Source organism: Pleurodeles waltl, chromosome 9 (genome assembly GCF_031143425.1).
Source record: "Pleurodeles waltl isolate 20211129_DDA chromosome 9, aPleWal1.hap1.20221129, whole genome shotgun sequence".
Taxonomy (NCBI): domain Eukaryota; kingdom Metazoa; phylum Chordata; class Amphibia; order Caudata; family Salamandridae; genus Pleurodeles; species Pleurodeles waltl.
In genome coordinates this window covers 297,474,706-297,484,770 of record NC_090448.1, presented here as the reverse complement: position 1 = coordinate 297,484,770, position 10,065 = coordinate 297,474,706, and the positions used below count along the sequence as shown (strand labels likewise).

Below are 10,065 nucleotides of genomic sequence, written 5' to 3'. Positions count from 1 at the left end.
TCTGCTTACCCGAGAATAGATGTACTTATACCAAACTCTTGGGTATATGTTTACTTATAAACTATTGTGGCCAAGAAAGCTGGCCTTTGCTAATAGATCACCCTGACAAAACCAAATGTGTTGCCCCCTTTCACTGATCCTCTTTAATTGTTAATGTATTGAGCAATGGGATGGAGTAGGAGGTAGGGTAGGGTCGAAGATTAAGGAGCGTCATAGAAAGAAAATCAAATAGAAAGCAGACAAGGCTGGTAGTAGCGTATTGTTTAAATACACTTTTCTTTGGACCTAAGTCGTAGAAAGACTTCTGCAGGGAGCACCAGAACACCTCAGAAGACTGGAACCCTGGGTGTTGGCCTAGCTGACACATGCTGTAGGCCAGTCTTGTTTGCCATGCCTCAGACAGAGAGAGTCTATGGTGTCTCTGACCCTGTACAGCAGAGGTCTTTAAACTGGGGGGAGGGGCCTCAAGTGAAAAAAGCATTATGCAGATAACATGCCTTTGTTTTAAGCAGAAGCATGTTATTACATTTTTTAAAAGGTAACAGTACTTAACTGCAATTTTTAAATAGGTTTAGACATATTTAAACATTGCCATTTTTATAAAACAATTGTGAAAAATTCTGAGGGGGCCCCAATGATTTTTATTTTTCAACTGGGGGTGGGGGGCAGCATTAAAAGGTTTGGAGACCACTGCTGTACAGTGGTGTAATTCCGGTGCTGTGCTTGGTGGGGCCTGGACAGGGCTGGGCAAGCTCTTCAGAAAGGGCGAGATCAGGGCTTGGATAAGTCTTTCAGTTCGCGCCCTTTCACAGAAAGGCCTAGAAGCTGAACATTAAGCTAATATTGAAGCCAAATTAAAACTGATTAATTTATTGCAAACTGAGATCCATGACTGAACGTCATCACCATCATCACTTCATACTGAATGGGCTGTATGACAGCATAACCTCTTGGTTCGCTTCATGAAGGATATTACAGCAACGACCTCCTAGAATAAGAATTGACACTAGGACGATTAAGAGAAGGAGTGGCAGGAATTGCACTCGTAGGGTGGGAAGGGATGTGTAAACGAGGCCTCTGGAGAAATCTTCAAACCTGTTGATAGATCAACCAACCTCCCGGTATGAAAGAAAAAATAACACCGTGTGCCAGAAAGGCTAAAATGGCGGCTGCCCAGGGTTCCTCGCCCTCTCCCTTCCGCGAGGCCTCCCCGTTAAAGTTCTTTTTAATAAAATCTACATGGAAGCGATAAAAAGTCTTCCCCTGCTGGCTGCGCTGCGCTGGCAGGTCTGGGAGAGGGGGTGGGAGCCTGAAGCTTTACTAGGAATCAGAGGCAGGCAGAGTCAGCGGCAGCAATAAGCCTCAGTTCTAGGAATCGCCTCTGTGAGGCCTGAGGAGGCTTCCTAGAATTCGCTGCACTCCTGAGAACAAAAGGGTCCCTCCACCCTCAGCTTCGCTCCCGCCTGAATGTCGCTTGCCAACTAAAAGTCTAGAGGGACTTGGGGCTGAAGGGGGTGGGTGGAAAGGAAGGCGACTGGTTTCGGATGGCCAGAGTGGGGGAAGAAGCTGGCGGGAGCTAGGGAAGGTGACAAGAAGGTGAGGTCTTGTGATATGAAGTGGGGAAAGAATTAGAACGCCGAGAGAGGAATGCAGAGAAGGTGAGATAGGGAAACGACGAGGGGAAAAGGATGGGGTGAGGAGTAGCGAGTGATGGGGAAATGGAAAAAGGGTGATAGAGAAAGTGGGAGAAAGAAAGCGAAAGACTTAAGAATGGGAAACGTGAGGAAAAGAGAGAACAGGAGAGCCAGCGAGAGAAGGAACGGAGTTACAGATGTAGAGGGTGACAAAAACGAAACACAAGCAAAAGGAGCTGCAGGAACAAAAACACAGAAAAGCAGGTGCTGGGAGCCAGGCAAAATAGAAAAGAAAGTGATATACAGAGGAACTGAGAGGGGACAGTAAAAGGAGGCAGTCAGTGTAAGAGAGAGAGAGATAAACTGGCGGAAGAAGGACCATGGCTTCGCAAAAAGACAAGAGAAAGAAAAATAATGCCCCCGGAAAAGAGAAAAGAGAAACTGGAAGAGAATGAAAAATAATGTTGAGAACGGTAAAAGGGGAAATTAAGACTAAGAGAGTAAAGACGAAGGCATACAGGAAAACGCGAGCAAGGGGAAAAAGAAACAGGGAGAAAAGAGATAAAGCACATTGGCGAGAGAGCACAGAGAAAGAAAACACAAACTGTGACAATGGGACGTTGGAAAGGGAAAAAGGGAGGGTGGGAGAAATAGGCAGAGAAAGGAAAGCAAAAGAGAGACTGTGACAGAGGTGAAGCGTAAATGGATGGGGTGAGTGAAAGGGCACAGGAATCTAGTGTCGTAGAAAAGGGGGAACACGTGAAGTAGTCGAAGCACGGCTGAGAATGAGAAGAGAGGTGAAATTGTGATATGAATTATTCTAAAGAGAAGCTGGGCCGAAATGAGTCACGAGGATACTGAAGTAAGAAGGTCAGGGCAAATAACTTCTACGAATGCAACAGAAGTTCAAATTTCAGGAGTAGATCCACAGAAAGCGCATTTTGCTGGAGGGTTGTTCAGAATTTTCCCAAGAGGCCGACTTAGGTGTGCTGTTTATTTGCCTGTATATGGAGGCCCGTCTGTCGTTCGGTGGAGGTCAGTGGTTGGCTGTGTAACTACCACTTGCAGTACTGGAGGAAAGTGCGACCGCCCAAACCAACACCTCAGGAAGGGCTAACTTGTAAGAGCACTGCAGACCACCTCTCCCGCCCACAGTGTCTCTTCCTTAAACCTGCACATAACAGGGTGTTGAGCGAGGCGCTCAAAATGAGCTAAAATACAGTCAAAGTAACTATCTCCGAGGCTCCAGGTCCACTCGAGCACCCTGTGCTCTCAAACAATATCAACACTGCAAAGAAAAAACATAATTAATCATTGTAGTCTCTGGGCAGAGAAACAAATCAACTCGTGCAAGTAATTTAATGGAAATGTGAGAGGCAAATTAAAAGGGGCCGTTGGATTGTGCAGCGACAGCCTTTTCCACATAAATATAAACTTGAAGTATGTTCCACATAATTCAGCATCAATCTGCTCAAGCGGGTGTAAAGTTATTAAAATTGCTGCGATGGGAATGCAGTGCTACGCGAGACAATCTCTAGAATTAAATGGCCACCTTTCACTTGTTGATTTCTGTGGTCAGGCAGTAAGTGGAGCGACAACGCATTGTAGATAGCTTAAAACATTGCATGTCTCTGCAGAGAAATGTATCATCCCCCAAAGAGCATGTTTTTTTTTTATTGTTGTACAACTTGTCAGTTCTGGCGCGTAATTTGGTCCTCAATTCCTGGTAAGACTGCAGTAATAAATCTAGACATATTGAAAGCTCCAAATGTATAGGTGCATGTAACGGCATTGCATGCTTGTTCAGGCAACAGGGTGGTTGTGAAGGAAGGCCCTGTGAAATGTCTCTCTGAAAATGTCATGAGGGGCTCCTGGTTATCCTACGCCTTTCAAGTGTAAAAATAATGCAGGCTGAGAAGGAAGTCCAAAAGTTTAGGGGCCGTCCCTACAGTTCAGGGGCTTTCAGGGGCCTATGCTAAACATCTTAGAGAGACAACAAGTTAAACAAACACACTGATGCTTCTGTACAGGAGAAGATGCGCAAGATGGCAGACCCCCTGTTTCTTGGTTGATGTCACAGATCAGGGAAGCACATACTAGTAAAGCCACAGTATCATGGCACCACTTGCACATCACACTGTAAAAAAGCTTTCCTCCTATTACACCTGGACATTGCAACCACTGGAATTAGCTGACACAAGGTGACCTTGCAATGTACCACAACTTTTTGAAGGTAACAGATATATTTTTGCTAGGGGTTCTTCCATTGTGTTGCATTGACAGAGTAGAAGCATTTTTTATTTGAGGGACTGCATCAGGGGCATAACATGCATCTCCATAGCCTTTGTGGAGAAGGTCCACCTCCTCCTCGAATGGTCCTTCTGTTAAATCCATGCTCAGGGCGCCAGGCACTGGCAGCAGTTTATACCCTCAGAATGATTAAAATTAGGGCCTCTTCTGTCTGCAGCTCACCAGACAAAAGAACATAATTATCCATAGAAAGATGGGTCGATAGAAAAAGAAAAGAAGGATGGAAGGTTAAAAGGAATGATGAGTGAAAGGAAGGATGTGTTGGTGAAAGAGGGGATAGGTGAAATTATGTGTGGGGAGTGAAAGGATGGCTGTGACAAGGGAGCTCTTGTAGGGAGAGTCTGGCTCACTTGCTTCACTTTTTTGGTGCCATCATAGCTTTGGTTCAAAGTGGGATGTATTTTCATTTTCTGGCTACTTTGTTGGTCTGCAGCTTTCTGGAGAGCTTTGTTTGAGCTCAGCATAGAGGGTGTTCCTGTAGACCACCTTGCTTGAGATGAGAGCGTACATGACTGTTTCTGGGTGGAGAATGGGGGCCATTTTATTTTTTTCCCAGCATCTTCATGGTACGGAAGCATGAAGAGGTGATGGCATTGACTTGGGTGGTCATGTGGAGTTTGCTGTTGACGATCCCGGGGTTCTTGTTGCCGGAAGGGGTGGGTGTCAATCCTAGCTCTGTTGGCCACAAGCTGGAGTCTCACAATGTAGTGCTCTTCTCAAAGATCATTTCTGTCTTATCCGTGTTCAGCTTCAGACAGTTGATCTTCATCCAGTGAGCGATTTCAGTCATTTCAGGTGATTGTTTTACATGTGCTACCACATTAAACCCAGGCCCATTATTTTTCCGAATTTCTGTTTATGATTATTTTTATTTTTTGTACTGAAATGGTAGCCTGACTAGGCAGTGGAAGTGAAGTGTAGCGGAGGGGTCCTAATAGAGCCAGTAACCTATTAGGATCTCACTACTACACTTCACAGTCTGAAACCAATGTTGGGCAGCTTTGGTAACGTTAGGAGATTTAGATATTGCAATATACATAGAAAAATTGTCTTGCCCAAATATTTTGTCCTAAATACTGATGGCAAAAATATCATACCACTGGTAGCTAGATTTTCCATTATTACCTTCAGTGGGGTGATATCTTTGCAAATTATATTTAGTGCACAATATTTATATCCAATAATATATGTGAATATTTATGTCAAATGATATTTGAACATAAGTATTCTGCTACCATTCTATCAGGAGGCCCTGAGAAGCTGGTCTTAAGTTATGGGTGTAGCAACTGGGAAGTGTATGTTTTTTGTAAGAGTCGTCACAGAAGCTCAACATATTTTGTATAGGGCACAATTATTTTGCATCATGCCACAGGCCTGTGGAGAGATGTTTTCATCATGGAAAATATCTTTCACTACCTGCGAACGGGCTAGCTGTGGAAAGATTATCTCATATATCCTTGAAGCGAGCAAAGGTTTATCTCGGTAATTGTAGGCCCTTCGAACAGACACATAAGATGTGGATTTACACACCACGTCTACATGTACTTGCTTTCCTCGAGGCAGCACTGGGAACTGTTCCAATTGGTATGCTCACCACTTAAAGCGCGCTCCAGGGATGCATTACTTGTAGAGCGCGCTCCAGGGATGAACCAGGGTTTCAAAATATAAGTCACTGATACCCTTTGTGTGTTTGTATTGGTCAGAGAATTTGAGGGAGATAATCCCTGTTTTGAAACAAGCCATGCAGCTTTGCTGTACAGCTCTGTGATGAACAGGAGCATAGCTTCGGGGGAGCGTGTGGGGTGTAACACACCCCCCCCAACAAATGTATCTTGTGATAAACAGTTGGGTAGAGGGGCTTTTAGTCGGTTATGGTGAGGTGGCATGTCGGATTTCACCAGGAATTTTACACACACACAAAAACGCAAACACACACTCTCCCTCAATCTGTTTGAAAATACTTCAAAAGTGTTGCTTATTTCACAAAATAATGTTCTTTCTTTCACTTAGTGCCCCTATCAATCTGCATTTCTCTACCTTTGCGCTGCCCCTAAGACCGCTTGTGGCCCAGCTGGTCGTATAATGTATTTCAACATTATGTGCTAGCTTGATTTTTGGGAAATGTGAAGCTCACGAACACCCACCTGTCCCAATCTATCATCCCAAGCTACACCCCTGGTGGTGAATGCACCAATCAGCACAATATCCAATGATGTCACAATGGGTGTACTCAAACCAGGTAAACCAAGAAGTGTTACAGAATAGAAAAAAAAAATACAAATAGCTAAAGGGAAATTAAAACATAAATGAGAAACCACAACAAATAAAAAGGGAAAAGCCAGTGGGTATCTTAACCAGAGAAAAGATAAATAAACACTAAGGCCCAAATTTATACTTTTTTGCACCACATTTACGTCATTTTTGATGCAAAAGCGGCACAAACACAAAATATAATTATATTTTGTAAGTTTGCGCCGCTTGTGCATAAAACAATGACGCAAACGTGGTTCAAAAAAAGTATAAATATGGGCCTAAGTACTAAGCATTCTGGAAATATAAAGCAGCAAGCAAAAAAGTAAATAGAAAAAAAAAACAGTAAAGGGAACACTAAAAAAGTGAAATTGGGTTAATAAAAAGTAACAGATGACCTGTAAAAGAACAAATAAAAGTGAAAAGGGGTAAATTAGAAAAAAGGGCCAATGCGATCACAGGAACTAAACAAAAGTAAATTTGAATACAAAGGCAAGATGTTAAAAATTAAAACCCTAAGAAGCAAAATGCAAGCAGATCATATAAAAATTGGAGTACAAAAAAAATAAAAGTGAAGAATAAAAAGGAATTAGGGAATGGAAAATTAAATCAAAAAGATATAAAATGTGGAAAAAAGCTGAAAAACAAATAAAAAATTAAAGGAAAATAAAAGAGAAAAGAGAAGAGAAATTGAGAAGCAAATGGGATAGTATGACAGCAAGAACCAAAATTAAAATAATAGAACACAATGGTCAGTGAAAGGACTGAAAACAGAAAAACAAGGAACTTCACAATTGGGCAACTAAGTTTAACAGATGTACACAGTGCAAACTAAAAGATGAAAATAAATAGATGATACACAGAGAGGAGAAAGCAAAGGCTTGGATGAAATGGTGGATGAAGAGGGCAATGAAGCAGTGAAGAAAGAAATAGAAAAATACTTAAGCAAACGTTGTGAAAAAGGAATATCTTTGCATAAGCAAAACATAGAAAACAGCTGATGCTAAGAAACCCGAGAGAAAGTGAAAAAGAATGGAAAGAATCCAAGAAACAAAGAAAGTGACAAAAGAAAGTAAGAGAGAAAACGAGAAAATGTAAAAGTAATTGATGAGAAAAAGAAAAAAACAAGACCAAAGAAAAAGAGTAAGAGCTAGGCAAATGTAGAAAGTGTGAAAGAGAGTGGAAAAAGATGGCTATACCACAAAAAAGAAAATTAAAGAGACAAAGTAATGAAAGAGAGAACGAAAGAAATAGGAAGGTAAGAAACGTGAAACCAGGCTATAAAATGAGGAAAGGGAGTGTAGGGTAAGAAAAATACAGTGCCAAACGCCACAAAGAGATTAGCCTGTTGTCTGTTTGAGAACTAAGCTGAAGGAAGCCTGCGTGTTAAGTCCTCAGTCTCATTTTCCTCGCGGTCTTGTCAGAAAAATGTTAGATCATACTAGAATGCAGCAATATGGCGCCAGCTGCGGGGAGATGTTCTTAACAGGGTAACAGTCTCAAGACAAGCTTTAACTTGTCTGTAGGGGCAGAGACTTAAGGCGACAATGTACAGTTGTCATATTCTAACAGCGCCGTTTCATAATTCTAATGACTAATTGTTAAGGACAAGAAACTCTTTGATAATACAGCTCGCGCATTTCATCCAGATCTGAAGGATAAAAGGCTGAGTGAACCAGCCTGAATTAGAAAGGGGCCCCGTGACGTGTAGGTCGCGTCATGGATATCCGCCTTGCAGGTTCCTGTCAGGTGACCATTTCACGAGCTGATCCAAGCGTGATCTTTCTCGGGGGTGGCATTGGCGAAGTGGGGATGCGTGGGGGTAAGTGGGGTCGTCTAGTTACTTAAGAGAGACATGTAAATTGGGCAGCGTTACTGACCGAGTTTTACTAACGTCCAGGGATAGTAGGTAGATTGGCTCTCAAGGTGGGCAGCGGGCGCTGCCAGGGTTCTTTCCTCCCCAGTCTCTGAGACGCTGAACTGCCCAGGGTGGCTGCACCGAGCCCAAAGACAGCAGCAGTGAATGACACCGGGCTCTCGCTGTAGCACTGGGGAAAGACAAATAGGTTGAATGTGAAAGGTGCCACACACTGACTATCGCCTAGGGAAAACATATCGAATGTTTCATTTTATGGGAACCGAAAATACAGAATTAAGGTGCACAGGCGGCCCGGATTTGCCGGGACATTCCCGTTTTTCACCAGCTGTCCCGGCAGATTTGGGGAAATTTAGCTTGAGTCCCGGTTTTTAGAGAGGGCTGACTGAAAACGGTGGGAGTTTTTTTTTTAGGTTTTCCAAAGCAGAGGTAATTAGCAGCTGTTATAGGAAAGCAATTTATTGACAGGCATGATACTGGCTTTAAAGTTGCTTTTTACTTATGTTCTTCATGCCCCTGCTGTAATTCCATGTTGATGAGCACTTTCACTCTCTGCGCTGAGTTGAAGTAAAATTGAAATCCCTTTTCTATTTTTATGAAATGTCCCGGTTTTTGGCTTTAAAATTCTGGTCACCCTATAAAGAATTGATAACATGTTTTCCACTACACAGGTATCTCCTGTACCTCGAATGAATGTGTAAAGCATTCGATCAAAATCTCACAGTCGAAGGTGGTGTGTCTCGGGGACCTACACAAGTAAAGGCATTTAAAGATGTGGTAGCCGCTGGTTTCCATTTTGAGATGTACAAGCACAATATTGATTTCCTTGAGAATGTTCCACAACAGTCAAACTCATGACACTTCTTCCTGTACTCCTTCCCCAGTTACTCTCTGTCCTTTTCTACCACAACAATGAGACTCGTCTCTTGGATTCCCACCCCCAATAAAATATACCACTGACTTTTGCCACTGCTATTTCTCCAAGTAACTCGCTGAGGTACCCGCAATATCCTGCTCTTCCTGGAACCACTTCCCTCCAGGCCTGTTTAGAGCTCTCAATCCATGTCAAAGTTACCCTCGTCTCCTCAGAGTCAACCTCACTTCTGTCTCAATCTTACCCCCATCCCACCCCTAAAAGACTACCAATGTTTATTCACAAACAAAGCAATGGAAGGAAAGCTTGAATTAGCCTTAGCTACCGGCAATAGCTCGGTGGCATTCCAGTCTATTGTTTGTCACCCACCGTTCTGCTCTAGAAAGAGATCAAACATATACAAATCCCCTCGATCCTGCTCTAATAGGAACATCCTAAGTGCAACAAGTATGCCCAGATGTGGGCTCCTGCGCCCAGAGTGACATAGAACGCATGCTATGCCTCACTGATGACGCCTAAGTAGGCTGAACCTGGTCTGTGGTTGCTAGTGGTCCAGTAGGAGATGACTTGGCCTGGTTAAGCCAGGCAGGACTATTTCCGTTGGCACAGGACCAGGTGATTTGCCACATGGCTGGCCTTGGCTAGAGAGGCATAGTTGGCAAAAAGATGGACAGGAATACAGTCTAAGTAGTTACCAGTGATTGGGATTAATTCATGCACTCCACCCATCATCTTTTTGTTTCCTCAGGGCTCCCCAACTACCGTGTTTAAGACAAGACAGGTGCCTTGTGATCAGTGAGTCGGAGGTCTCAAAGTGTGTATCACTGATGAAGCCTGAGTAGGTCAAAACCAGTTTGTGGTCACTTTTTTCACTTAGAAGGGACCATTAAAGCATAAACTGAGTTGCATATGACCAGTCTCTGTCTAGAGCAGTGATACTCAAAGTACGGGCCGGGGGCTGCATGTGGCACTCCGGACCTTTAAATTCGGCCCTGGGCAACAGCAGCAATGGGCTGGCATCTACTGGACTCAGCACTAACATTAAAAATAAGTTAAATAGACAGCAATTATTTAAAGTTAATTGCAGTCAAAGAAAGGAAGTACCTAGGGGAGTGTTTTTC

The 10,065-nt window shown here is 43.2% G+C and overlaps 1 long non-coding RNA gene across 1 annotated transcript in view; it reads left to right on the top strand.

The window, feature by feature from the left end:
- Positions 1–1,518: 1,518 nt before the first annotated feature.
- The window catches only part of LOC138258609 (uncharacterized), a 338,986-nt gene continuing 330,439 nt past the window's right edge, over positions 1,519–10,065 (top strand). The window contains exon 1 of the long non-coding RNA XR_011198452.1: positions 1,519–1,596. This is a non-coding gene — a long non-coding RNA (uncharacterized lncRNA). The remainder of the gene's footprint in view (positions 1,597–10,065) is intronic.